General features: G+C 37.8%; 1 protein-coding gene across 3 annotated transcripts in view; it reads left to right on the top strand.

Moving 5' to 3' along the window:
* The window catches only part of osbpl5 (oxysterol binding protein-like 5), a 47,859-nt gene that overhangs the window by 7,616 nt on the left and 25,323 nt on the right, over positions 1-14,920 (top strand). For 2 of the 3 annotated variants that reach the window (XM_019361850.2, XM_005466085.4), the window contains exon 2: positions 3,940-4,001. The exons of the other annotated variant lie outside the window; for it this stretch is intronic. The gene's annotated coding sequence lies outside the window, so the exon portion shown is untranslated. The remainder of the gene's footprint in view (positions 1-3,939; positions 4,002-14,920) is intronic. 3 annotated transcript variants of the gene reach the window in all.

Genomic DNA, 14,920 nt, shown 5'->3' with positions numbered 1-14,920 from the left:
ACAGACTGCTTAGTTTTTAACTAAACATTATTCTTATAGATAAACTAACATATGTCCCCAACATCACCGTCAACTAATATTCGTATTTGGCTCAATATTCAAAGACAGTTTGGTAAATATTAAGAAGTATTCACTAGAGCAGGACGATATGGCCAAAAATATTTATCACGATATATATTTGAAAATTTGCGATAATGATATAATTGATATATATATTGATAATGATATATTTTTAACTCTCAGTGATGCTGCAGTGTTCGTTTGACTTTGGGACCTGAAGCAGACGGAGTTTAGGACCCAGATTACTCCCAGATTTACGAGCACCTTAGTCCAACAAATACGGCAATAACGATGGCCCAGTTGCATGTTCTACAAAAAAATGTGCTTTGTTGTGTATCTGACGGACAAACACCAAACCAGTTCCACATCACTGAAGTTGCACCATTTTTACAAACCAATTCCGGTTCATCCGTTTCACTCAACAGTCCATTTTCCCCCTTCTTATTCTCCGTTGCCGCCGTGCTTTTTCGGCCATATGCGTATGAAAACAAAGGCACTGCTCATGCACGTTTTACCCATATTCTATCGCGATATTTCATTTTCTTATCGTTGCCTAACATTGTACCGGTATTACTGTGAACAGTATAATATGGCCCAGCCCTAGTATTCACTGTTGGTCCCATTTTGCAGGATTGAACTGTGATTTTTCCAGTTTGTGATGCCCCTGATTTATACCAGACTGCTCAAACAATAGACCCCAAAGTAGGAGGGCATGTGATTAGTACATTGGTCTTTAAGGGACATGAATACACTTAATGTTAAGTGGCCTTAGACCCAGAGCCAAATTTTGCATTGAGTTTAAATTGTGGCCATAACAGACAGTGAGTCCTCACTTTGTGTCCCTGTGTCTCAGCAGACTGATTTTTATGTGTTGATAGAAGGTTATGTTCTGTTTATCTGTGCTCTCTGTCTTCACTGGACAGACAGTTCCCGTATACCAAAGAACATTTTTAAATACCTGCATCTATTACCCAATGCTTTTATGGATCATAGTCTCAAATTCAACGTTAAGTAAAAGCCTTTGTCAAATTGACATTTCACTTAAAAGACAGAAACTAACTTTATATCTGACTGTTGATGTCTAGCTACGGTCACAGCAAAAATCCTTTGTGGCCTTACGTTTACCTAAGTGGGTTTGCATGGTCATAGATGAGGGTTGTTGAACGAGGCTGCTGATAAGAGGCTTTCCTTATGAAGGCTGTCTGACGTGATAAAAGATCCAACACAAGTACAAATAAGGACAATTTGTATCCATTTAATCTTTAGAAAAATGATGACCTCAAGTCAGAAGAACTGTTCAAGATTGTGACAGGATAGACAGTTCAATTTGACAGGATAAAAAGGTGGATTTTTAGACTCCTAGAAGAAGTGAAGTGTTTTAAAGCACAGCGGTTACAGTAAGTCCAGAACTTTGGTTTATTGGGCAAAGATTAATAAAATATTTTCAGTTGGAATGGCAGACATTGTTAATGTTTCATGGGTTGGCTATAATGTTACAGCCAGTACTATATCAAGTTGGAAAACCTATTTCTAGTCTAGTTATTATTCACACTGTTCCTATTTTTATATTGATTTGAAGCAAGTCTGGCTGATCTGGAGAACTGGTTACATGCAACAGAATTATGCTATTAAATTACAAGATAAATGCAATGAATCAAACATTTAAAAAAAATAATAAGTGTGCAATGTAAAGGATCTGGAATCACCATAATTTTGTTGCTTTGCATTTTTTTGCACTGCAGTGATCTTTGCCTCTCATCAACCAATCAACTCAATTCAAGTTGCTAAGCAACTTTAGTTTGGCATGCCTGCAACTAGCCAAACATGCTAAGGCAGGCAGCTATGTCATTGGAAATCTTTTCAGTTTTCAGTAGGGAAATTTAAAATATTCCCTTCTAAAATCACAACAGAGGCATAATATCACTGTACTGTGTAAAAGTTGTTTACTGAGGGAAGTGCTGTAAAAACCAAATGCATGAATCTAAGGAGCTTGGAAAGAAAAGCGTCTGGACTCCTTTAAGTTGCTTGAAGACGTTTCACCTCTTATCCGAGAAGCTTCTTCAGTTCTAATGTCAAGTCAAGGTCTTTTCCAAGCTCCTTAGATTACAATGACGTGGATGACTGAGAACCTTCATAGACAAATGCATGAATGTTGCTGTGGTGTTTTAATGTAGTTTCAAATATTTAGTTTAAAATGTTTAAAGCAAGACAGCAAGGTACAATCATTTGATTTAGTTCAAATCCATCACTCATTGCATTTTTTTTTATCTGTAATCTCTTTCTTACACATGTTACCTTCCTATCATTGCTTACGAGCCCAGCCTGATTTTCTGCTATGAATGCTGGCATACCCACAATGCCTTAATATCAATGTTAGTTAGCTGTTTCCTTGAAGACTAGCATACAATTTGCTGGTTAGATTCTATTCAGCACTGTTTGTTTGTAATTGCAGGGATAGTGATTGCCCTCTTTCTGACTTATATTTGGCCCACTATGTATGAATGTGATATGAGCCAAACAAAGAAGTACATCGTACACTGTGAGTCTCTTTAGTAAGAGTGTTGCATATAAACTGTCTGTTCTTTACACTTTTCTCTTGGCCTTTGGTCATGAGTTAAGTGCAATCCCAAGTTGTAATAGTGTTGTTTTTATGTGTTACGCAGTTAACTTTATTGGACTGTGAATTGGTCCCGAGAACAAATACTCTTCCATTGAAACCATGACACGTTCTGGGCCACGGTGTCTTACTTCACTTGTGGTTTGCATTGTTTGTACATGTTGTGCATTTCATGATTCTTGTCTTTTAAGCAAAAAAAAAGGGGACAAGCTAAATTACTCATTCCTTGTGTATTTTTCTTTCAGCTTTTTTTGTATTGGCTGTGTGTGTTTGACCTGATCTCTCCTGCACTGCCCCCCTCTTTGTCTTTGTCCCTCAAGTGCTGTTAGCTCAGCGATTCTCTTTCAGTTCACTTCTTATTTAGGTTAGATGTACTCAAGTGTTATGGCTTCCTCCTTTGCTAAGCAGCAGGATTTTAAAGGCACAGATTCCAGCACTCCTGGCCACCCTGTGTTTTCACTTGTTGCACTACCATTAGGTCTATTAACATTGGTGTAATCTGCACAGATAAATGCAATTTCTCAGTTTTTTATTGTTTTATTGCGTTTATTTGGGTATATGTAGTGGAGTGCTGCTTTGCGAACTGATGCTTGTGTTTGTTTTCGTTTGTAGATTTGTGGCTTATCACATGTCCCAGTTGTGTGTGAATAGACAGGTTTTCAAGAAACGTGATTAAAAGTGATTTCAAGGGAAAACAAATGTAAGAATGGGAGGTGAAAACACAATTTTTAGCTGTAAATGATGAGAGTGAATGTAAATATGTAACATCAAATTAAGTTCACTTATGTGGACATTGAACTGTCTGCAGTCATATTCCTGCTGTCTTGCCTCACGTCTTCCTGGAGTCACATCCTACTGAGGTGTGTATTTATCTAGTGTAAGAGAAGTAGTTCTCCATAAATATGATAGTGTGTGTCATTGACTGTCTACATTTGAGTATTACTTCCTTGTGTTCTGGTAAACACAATCTCCTTTCCAACAAAATGGGATTGACAGTATCAGCATTTAATCTTTCCTTTTCATTGATCTTTTTTGAGGGGGAAATTTGATTCATAATTTTATTACAAGTCAACTTTAGCTAAAGGTGCAGGCTTGTTCTGACTTATTGAAATAAGGACTGGGAAAGAGTGGGGTGGGGCCTTAACACAGTGGTGTGACCAGGAGGAGCATTAGCGGGAGAGACGTTGGGGGTGAGGCAGGTTTGAGCGTTTGTACTGTGTGAGTTAAAGTGAAACCTTATTCTAACTTGTGCATCTCTGCAGGTGAGACAGGCTGATTCAACAAAAGCTTCTGGATGCAGTGTCTCCTGGGGCTCAGGTGAAAGGTAAGTTGAGCTTTCAGCTGCTGGCCCACTCTTTAATTTCTTAGTAATGAATACACTTAGCTAAATTGGATAGCCATCTGTTTTAGCCTCAGTTAGTCAAATGGTTTGCATGTGCTGTTAGCATGTTACAGTCCAAGCTTACATGTGCTTGAGTACTTTAATTGTACTTAAATGTACTTAAATTTGTGAACTGATTTTCTCAGTCCATCACCCTGCTTTCAATATCTGACACTAATGCGAGCACATTTTTACCCAGCGTTGCCAGGAGGGATAACTCAGTTTCTGAGCAGAAGTAGGGCACGTCTCTTAAGGTGTGAAGCAGACTCTCTGTTTCAGACAGTTTTTATTACATTTTAGTAGAATATTCTCTGTCTACAGCTATTTGATCAAAGTGTTGGCTAGAGCAGTAAAGTCTGTGTTTGTTCTGTGTTTGTGTGCGCTAGAGTTTGTACACCATGTGACTTTAGAAGAAGAGAAACAGTTAGAAGTGAGATCAGCAGGTTACAGGGTGTGTCTGATTCGCTTGGTTTAGAGGGGAATAAGTGAGGTTTCACAAGGACAGCTGGCCTCAGATGGATACTTCTGAGATGGGCAAAGCCCTAAAACAGGCAGTTTGCCTGGGGAACATGGTGGTCTCTTATACAGAGGCAGGATGTAATTACTAGTTACTGGCTTTTTTCAGTCTTCTGTATTACACTGTGTATTTTTGTCTCTCCTGGAAAGATAAAAATATCTTTGTACACGTTAGCTGTACAAAATACAGATTTCACTTAGCTCTTTTGCACATCTGTCTAGAGATGGTGACCGTCGATTTTCATTTACTTAACAAATGTAGCCTTGTTACTGTGAAAGATGTCACTTTGATGTTGTGGGAATAATAATTATAATGACACAGTAATCTTACTTTACTTTCAGTGTGCTGAAATTGTGTTGCCATTATGTAGGTTAGAGGTACTGCTTTGTGTTTCTGCGTAGCCCTAGGGTGGTAGCAGACCGTGCCGTGGTAGTTATAAAAAGAGGCACTTGCCAACTCGGTTCAGTACGGAAGAGCTCAGATTCAGCCTTGCCAAAGTTGTTTACGTTGGCATGTGCTTGGAGCATGTGTGCTTTAACAGCAAATTACACATTAACCAGACAAATCCGGTACCTAGGAGCTTACTCCATGACTGAATAGTCAGCGGGAAAATATTTAACCGCAATTTCTCTCACAGATAACACAATTATGATTTGACTTGCGAAATATATGCATTTTTCAAGTCGTGCTTAAGTTCAGTATTCAGTGTAATACAATAAATAATATGTGAGCCAATCTTTATATTTTGCTTTCAAGGAGCCAGACTTTCTTCTAATTTTTAAAGTGGTCCCATTTGTTCCCATTTCTTTAGCTGATTCAGTGAAAAAATGCCAAAGATGGCACAATTTGACAAGCATAAAAGAGTGTTTTGCAACAGTGAGGTGATTTCCAAAGAGCTATTAGCCAAAAACTTGGCGACACCTGGCTTTAGCTGTCAGACATTCCTGGGCTTGTGTTGTTGGGCATGCTAGGGAAATAATCAAATTGTGTTGCTATATCATGGATATTGTGAAATGTGACTTTTATATCATGTAAAAATGTATCCATGTTATCACAGACATTATGATATGCCACAGCCCTACAGTGTGGTGTTGACTTCTTAAGAGAGCGGAACAAAAAGCAGCGAGTTTTCTTCTTATCCTTCATGAAACTGCAAGAACGATTGCCTAAAAGAGTTCAGACTGTGTTGAAGAATAAAGATAATCATACCAAATACTGACTGGTTAGAATTATAATATTTTTGTCTTTGTGACTTGCATAGAATACAGAATAATCAAACATGAATTAGATGTGATTGGGCCAAGTTATTTAATTAAACTAAAAAAATAAATACTTACTTGGCTCTTTTGCAGTTTAATTGCATGTATTGAGTCCAGTTGCAATTTGGATTTGAAATCTCTTAACTGTTCCGGATTAACTCACATCCAGCCACTTTTACACCATAATTTAGTAGAACTAAGATTTCTTACTTCTGACAACTATTTTTGTGGATACTAAATTATCCAAAAACTATATGATTATCATTTTAACACCAGATTGCATCACAATACACACTGGATAAAGATGTAAAGCGTACAAGGAGAGAAACACAAGAGCTTTTTATGGCATAGAAGTGGAACCTGAATGCAATTTTCTAAACATTTCCACTCTGCCACCTCAGCTTTGTTTGTCATACACCAGTATACACCAGTTTAAACGCAGGGCGATGATCACATTTTTGTTTACTCAAGTGGGGAGAAGGCAGACTGTTGTAATATTCTGTATCCAATATCTCTGTCAGCTCAAATCTAAAGTTAATTGTGGTTGAATGATAAAGATGTTTTGTTAGGAAAGTACTGAAATGCCAAATGCCGCACATTTAACCAATAATCTAATAGTCTAAATTTCCAACCAAATAACAAAAGACCATAACAATTAATGTTTTTCTTTTTTTAGAAATATGGAAATTTTTAACAGTGGGATGAAATCAATATTTAGGCTTTCTTAATGCTAAAAAACAAACTGCTTTGAGCAACAAATTACTGGATTTAGCATAACATGGTTGATTTAATGTTCTACATTAGCGTTCACAGGCTTAGCAGTTAGCACTGACCTTTCACAACATGAAGATCCTGAGACTGATCACCATCCATTACCGATCCTTTCTATATGGAGTTTGCATGTGTTTTTTTTTCTTGTCTCCTCTGTGACTTTCCTTTCATCAGCGAAATTAATTTTTTCAAAGTGCTCTTCAACAAAACCTGGCTAGAGAAGTAGAGTTGGTCCCCTGGCGCCAAACTCATCCTAGTTCTTAGGACGGGTTAAATGCATCAAATGAATTTCTCTGCCGGGATCAATAAAACTTAATTTAACTTAGAGTAGGCTTCAGTGTTACACAATGTTTGCCTGGAGTCATTTCATTAAAGAATAGTTATACAATCAGGAGCTGACCTTGCTGTAATTAAAGAACAAATAAAATCCAAAGTGGTTATCAGATAGAATAAATCAAAGGAGAGCTGGTAATGACATCTGCATTGACTATTGTAGAACACCATTCAGAGAAAATGTTTAATAAACAAAAAAAGACCTAAGTTAATGAGAACAATACTCAGTAAATGTGATGTATATTTATTGTGCTTCTCGTGATTTGAAGAGTACCACCAGAGTACTGGTGACATGTGGAGCCCTATAAGAACTGCCTACTCAGTATGAAACAGCATAATATGAGCAGAAATGATGTACCACTATGTGCACACAGTTCAGTTACAGTGCCATTATAAATCTAAGTGGTTGAGGTTCTTGCACATTGGCAAATAAAACAGAAACTGTTTACAAGGCTAAACATCATTAAGGCATGTGTAAAACTATTAAAGTAAAGAGTTATGAAAGTAGTATCTTTAGGTGAAGTATTACTATAAAACATTAGTCCTTTGTATCTATAGCAAAGACTTGCTGTAGATTAGCACTCTGGCTGTTTGTGTCAGTGAATAGTTGAGAGCTCCTGCCAGCATCATAAGTGTTCGTTATGGTGGGAATGATGGGGAGACAGAAAGAGGGCAGGTGGCAGACGGGAGACGAGAAAACAAAGTGGATGGACGATCTGTGAGAAGTGTTCATCTGTTGATTTCCCCTGAAATCTTTCAAAGGACAAACCTCCTGACTATAACATGATGCAGTTCTTCTCCAGTTATGTGCGTAGTCTTGCTTTTTACTGTCCTTTGTGTCATATGTGGGATTTATATCCATGACAAACTAAATGAGGTCTCGTACAGTAAATTGCATTTTTATTTATGGTGTCTGTACAGCACTGTGTTTTGTTTTCTTCTTCTTCTTCCTTTTTTTGGTCTCCCAGTATAATTCAATTAAATGCTGGGCAGGATGAACAGAAGTGTAGTCTGCCCTCATCACACTATGTTAATTTAATTCCTCATGTGACAGGACTATCAAGTGACTGTTTGGACAAAGGGAAGAACTTGTAGCAGGTTGACCCAATTACTTCTCATTAAATGCTTTACAAACCACAAGCTGTGGCACTGTCCATTCAGTATGCATATGAGATCACCCAGCAGTCCAGTACAGAGTGAACTGCAAGGAGCATTTGTTTTTTGTCCCAGAAAACGAGTTTTGCAGCTTGTAAAAGTTGTTTTGAACTCTGCTTGTTGTTCTCTTTTACTGTTCCTCACTGCTGGAACAAAGAATTAAAGGAGCTCCATGCTGATACGAGGAGGGTAGCAGGTCAGGGATTGTGAAAATGATTCCAACAAATGCAGTGTTGATTAATTTAAACAGTGCTCTCATTCAGCATTTGTACTGTTGGAGGCTTAAGAAAAACTGTTTTTTTTTGTTTTGGTTGCAAGTTTGCTTCTTAGTTTTATGGTAGAGGACAGGGAAGTACATAAAAACTTTTTTGCTTGAAGCAAAAGGAATTATGCAATATCTGAAAGTTGGTTCATAGATGTAAACAAAGTCTCTTATTTCATGTGTCCACTACTGTGCAACAGTCTGAAGCCACCCTTCATTTCTTTATATTTAACTTTGAAGGAGCCATGGAAACATGCTGCCAATGCACTAAAAACATACTTGGATAGTGCTCCATAGTGTGTTTTTCTATTAGTCATAAATCAGCCATCCAAGAGCCTCTAACTTAACATTAATGAACCAGCGTGGGATCATTTTGACAGAAACTGGAGCAAAAGGTAGCCGCTAGGGCTGGGCGATATGACCCAAAATTCATATCTCGATATTTTTTAGCTGGATGGCGATATAAGATATATATCTCGATATTTTTTTTAAAGCCATAAAGTAAGAACAAAAAGAGGGTTCTTAGTCAAAGCTGTGTCCCAGACGTCACACAGGCACTTTTATTAACATACAGCATAGATGTACATGAAAAAACTACTCAAAAATAAATTATGAGCATTTATTAAATAATAATGCTCCATAAATAAAATAAAACTATGTTGTTTTTGTGCATAACAAAGAGCTCACAATTGTGCAGTCAAAATGTAAACTAAAAGACGCTGAGCATAATAACAAAGACAGACAGATTTTACAGCTGCTCTGTTCCCAACTTCTACTGCGTGACTGACAGCCTGGAGTTTGAAATCCGCTTCGTAACCACGTCTCTTAACAGGTGCCATTTATGGTCCTTATACACACACAGTACGGTAATATTACATTGAAGCACAGTACGTATCACTCCGCGAGGCTCCTCGGTAGCTGTAATGTTCCGACAATCCATCAAGCGGTGCAGCTCCGTAGCTTACCAAAGTACTAAAACTCGTTTTTTGACAGATTGCTGAGCGCTGTGTATCACATAAAATCGGTTCGCGGTCATCAAGCACAACCAGAATTCATACAAAAGGCGCGCAGTCAACTTTTGAGAGAATGAAAGGATTTTAGGCTGTGCAGCCCCTCTGGGCTGCATGGCGTTAGCGTGGTTAGCTCGTTAACACGTTGACGCCGTCCAGCCCCACGCACGGGGCGATGCGCAGTAACTCGTTAACGGAGATTTGCTGTGTCCATCTTGTCACTGCCTGCAAGTGAAGCGATGGGGGAGGAGGGGGAGTTGTGTTCAGTGAAGGAGAGAGCCGAGGTCGAGTAACGTTGCGTAAAGACAAAAGTGGACGAAAGAGAGGCAAACTTGCGGCTCCGCAACTATAATTATAACGTAACACAGACTATATCGATATAAAGGATATTGTCACATCTTATATCTCGTATAAAAATATATCGATATTTTTAAAAAACTCGATATATCGCCCAGCTCTAGTAGCCACTATCCAAAGAAAAGCTTTGGAATCCTTCAAGAAGTCTGGAGAACCATTCCTGAAGACAACTTAAAAGAAATGACAGTAAAGCTTCCCTAAGACAGTTCAGGCTGTATTGAAGAATAAAGGTGCCAAATATTGACTTTCAAGTCTGTTAGAGTTGCACAAACTCTATTTTTGCCTCATGCACGGTATTTCCATTTATGTTTGCACGTTTCAATAAATTGCTACACCTTTTTCCCTTTGGCTTGAGACTTTTGCACAGCAGTAGATATAGCTTTGCAGTAGCTGCGCTTTAATTTGCTTGTGTTTTTTGCTGTCTAGATTTCCTGTACACCAGAATGCACTGACCATGTAGATATATAGCCAGCAACATTAATCAGGCTTAAGTATTTTTAAAGTGAACAGTGTGTAACAGCACAGGCTCAAAACTTGCATGGAACTCTAATCTTACTGCTTATTTTCCCTGGAACATTTACATTTTCTCCTGTTTGTTCATTGATGAAGTCACGTAGCTTTAACACTTCTTTTAGATATTGTACTGACTATCAGTCAGTTCATCTTTTGGCCATGACATATCAAGCTGATAAGAAATCAGCAGACGTAGGAGAGTTTTATCAGGTTGAAAACAGACATTCCAGTGAAAATGGATTATTTATTGCAGAAAGTATGAGACATAATTTGGTGTTTGGAATATTATAATATAAGGAATCTGCAATCAGCTTCTGCTCTCATCTGCTCTCTGGGTTGTTTTTTGCATTACCGTTATCTATCTGACACCTTGTCATCCGTTATCCCTTGACATCTTAAGCCACGCAGCCTCCCTCTCTCTGCTGGCAGGCATCTTTGTTCCAGTCCCTCACACCTCCTGTCTCTCCAGCAGAGAGAGACAGTCTCCCCTGAGGACCACACTTAGCCAAGCTCATAACCTGTGCTGATTTATCACACAGGTTCATTTAGGCTCAAAAACAAACTCTGCTGTTGTTATAAATAACTTATAAAGAAATTAATTAAAGGACACAAAATTCTGATGCTACTAAAATTAACCACTTTCTCTATGTTACAGCTTGAGCTAAATAGATTCCTATATATAAATACGTGTTGGCATGATTCTGATTGATTACATGCAGTGATAAGAGCAAAATTAGCCAATGCACACATTAAATGAATCCAAAAATAAGTTAGTGTGCACATTTTTTTGGGTGCAAGATAAGAACACTGTTTTGCACACATTAGCTACTGAGGCTAGCTTTTTTTTTTCTTCTTTATTTAATTTTTGACGTTTCTTATAACTTATTGTTACCTTTTCTTACAGAGAAGGGTTTGGTGCTATAAAAATGCTGTTATAAAGCTGCAGGGCATTTAATTCACCACAGCAAGTTGAAGTAGAGCAAAAGACTGTATCTAATTTGCGTTGCAGTAATATTTAATTCAAGATGCAAAGGGATAAGAAAATTGGCTCACACTGACTGCTTTTTCATGGCTTTAGTTCTTTTTTTGGAATGGAAATGCAGGGACTTGGAACTGAACAGAAGGCAAAGAAAGATATGATTAGAGTGCCACTGACAATAAATTCATTCTCATTTGAACTGCATATTTTGACTTTGGGATTTTTTTATTTTATTTTAGTTTTCATTTAACGATGTGAAGAAGGACGTAGGTTCTCAGATTGCAGTGGTGAAGTGGTGGAGGCTTGGCTTCCCATAGCCAGACTTTAGATTAAATATAGAATACATATGTGTTAATATGTGGGGTCATTTTAATTTTGTCTGTACTTCTTATCCTGTTTATTATCAGTACTTATGCACACATTGCTTTTTTACTTGTTTTATCATACTTACTACCACACACCGCACTAAACTTAACTACACTCAAGTGTTTTTGTAGCTTTTAGACCATGGGTGCCAAACATAAGGTCTGGGGGGTGGAATTGGCCTTGCTCAGTCTCTACAATTAAAAATCTCTCCCCATGACTGTTTAAACTACACCAAAGGAATTTAGTAATAGATTAAATGACAGGAAAAAAATATCAACTATAAAAATGTATCTTTATTACAATGGGTCAAAACTTTTTAAAAAGCCTATTTCTGTGAATTAACAAAAACTTCATGCTTTATAATTATATTACAGTCAACATTTAAGCCCAAAGAGTTGTGCTGACATATTTCTTCCAAAAAAAAAAATACAGCAGTTTCTATATTAGGTTGAAAACTGAGATATAAGGTTAAATAATAAACAAAAAATATCTCAGGGATTAAGCTTACTTACTGATATTGACAGAAAGAAGAATTTCGCTGATCTGGACCACTTAAGATCAAAGATGTAAAATGAGTTTGACATCCCTCCTTTAGCAACAAGGTAAAGAACACTCAGCATCGTTTCACTTCACTCATTTGGCCCAGCTTTATTAGAAAGGGAGAAAAAACAAAGCATTTGGGCTTTGCATTCCATCTTAAGGCATCAGGACAGTTAAAACTGGGGTTGGTCCTGTAGTTTCAAAGTAAATTGCTGTTGACACATCTTCTTCCCAGACATAGTCTGGCATTGTATCGTCCTGAAATGGATCTTGCTAGCAAAGGCTGGTAAAGTACAGTACAGTATCTCCCCTAAGCAAATCTTCCCAGTGAGTGAAAACATCACCCACCAGGTTTAATGTTAGCAGCTCAACTATGCAGGATTCATTGTTGAACTTTGATGGCTATTCTGAGAGGGGTTTGGGGAAATTAAGTGTTAATTGACTCGATGAAAGATTCTTTGTCTATTATGACTTAAAAAGATGTTCTCTGTAGCACGGGCCAAGCTAAAGTAGCAACACCAGCACAGACAACAAAAGTAGCACATATTACCAGTTCCATATGCACACTGCCATATGGCGACAGCACACACAGCTATAGCACATAGGCACAGGTAATACAAATAGCATCTGTGGATTACCAATGCAATCCCATGTTGGACATTTACGATGTGGAGTCGCAGTTCTCACTTTAGTTATCTTTATATTTTTTTTAATAGGTCACACACAGAAGACTTAAAATAAATGTACTAGTTTTGCATACAGTATGATGAGTGAAAGTTCGGTGTTTACAAACAGCAGAAAGTAAATGGCATGAGATTGAACAGAAGGATTTGTACATAAGGCGGTAAAACTTAAACACTACTTAAAGAGGGCTTGAAGTGAACCTTTTTAGCTGTTCTAAAATGCTACATGATTGCTTCCTTCTTTAAAATAAATCTTCATCATCTTTGCACATGGCTTCTCTCCTAGTCGGCCTTAATGTTTGAGTTATTTTGTTAGTGTGTTTGTGTTGTATGTGCTGGGGCACGTACCTTATTGAGGTGTCAATCTGCAGATGTTAATTTTCACATACTTTCAGATCCATTAACATGTCAGGTTAGTCTCACCATCTCCAACAACATCCTTAATCATGCTAAAGCAGCATTGTACATGAGCTTCAAGAGGAGGAACATCAGAAAAAAGAAAGCAAGGGAGAGCGTGTCAGAACAAATCAAAGACAAGACTGCAGCATGTCACAGTCAATTATTGAGGTTGTCTGACAGTTGGAATAGTAAGCTAGGCTCTTTCTTTACATGCGCATGTCCATGTATGTTTGCATGCTTGTTGATGTCCACTTTTTTTTTTTCTCCATCAACTCAGTCTGGCTAGGCTGGCCTAAGGCTAGTTCTCACACACTGCATCCCCTGGCCTGGATCCAGCGTATATGGAGCCAGCTGGCTTGATCTGTCTGCCAGGTCAAACATGGCTTCAGTGTGTTGTCTTGGGGCCTGCTTTCTTAGTCAGACTTATTCTGTAAAAGCAAAAACAAAAGCTGCAATTGTTTTTGCATAATGTCAGTCTGGAGTTTCTGAGAATAAATAACTGCTAGTTAGTGTTCTCTAGATACCTCGTTTCTTTGAATTATTGTGATTATAATTTTTTTAATGTATTTATTTTTTAATCAGTCATGTTAAAAACATGCATGCAACGTGCATGCACACACATACACACTAAGCAACAAGAAGACAGGGTTAATTTACTCGTTTTTTTAAAAGGTAGAGGTCGGTAGAGGTTAAATTTTTCTATAGAATAATATGTCTGTGAAAAGAATGGAAATTTGGAAAGCGACTGTTGACCCGAGTCTGACTTTTCACACTGAATATGTTTTGAATCTGTAGTTGTTTTGATTAAACCAAAAAACTGGTTCAAATTACAGATAAATCTATTGGGTTAATCTTTCTTAAGTCTCTGAGGTTTGCTCCCACCCCCTTTGTAGGGACTCCTGGTCTCATTTACTCCTTCATGACAGAAGCCTCTGTTCTAAATTGTGTTTATCATGGAAGGTTTGATCTTCTGCCAGTCCAACCTGAAGCACCGGGGACATTTGAAACTCTTTGACTAACTGGCAAATCCTTAGCCCTTCTTAGCAGGCCAGGGAAATAACTTATAATATTTGATAGGTTTTCCGACCTTAACATAAACTGAAGTGATCGGGAAGAATAATATGAGCACATAAAATACTACCATAGGGTGCAGCTGTTGACCTTGCTGCATAAAGTAGGGTAGGGACCACCCCAGTCTTTTATAGACCGAAGTGGACTTTCCTATTTAAGGTAAGATCAGATGGGAAATCTGGTTGGGAGGCATTTTCTCCATTTCAGTTCCTTAAAATATGCCAGCACCCCCACAACACTCAGAATAGAACACTAAACCACACATCCTCCCACAGTTACAAAATTAGACTGTCTCTGTTTGTTTCCTACAGTGACAGAAGACCTGCAGTAGTTCTACCTTACTCGTGTGCTGTTAAACACAATAGCTACAATTGTTTGTTTAAAGAGTCGGTGTGTAGTTATCAGCAGTTTCTAAGGCACCCTTGTGTTTTGTATTCAGGAAGCAGTTCTAAAGGTTGGTGAAGCTTTTGACCACTGACCATATTTTTTTTTAAACATGCTTGACTGATGCTGAAATATCTGGGTCAGCTTGTAGTTAAGGATGGAAATTACAGAGCGCTTTTAAATCTAAGCTTTTCAACATTTAAGGAGGGGGTTTTTTTATAACTTTTTCTTCTCACTTTTGTTGAAAATGCAGAATGAATTTG

Source organism: Oreochromis niloticus, linkage group LG7 (assembly GCF_001858045.2).
Source record: "Oreochromis niloticus isolate F11D_XX linkage group LG7, O_niloticus_UMD_NMBU, whole genome shotgun sequence".
Classification (NCBI taxonomy): domain Eukaryota; kingdom Metazoa; phylum Chordata; class Actinopteri; order Cichliformes; family Cichlidae; genus Oreochromis; species Oreochromis niloticus.
The sequence above is the reverse complement of the archived record's forward strand: the minus strand, read 5'-3'. Positions and strand labels throughout refer to the sequence as shown.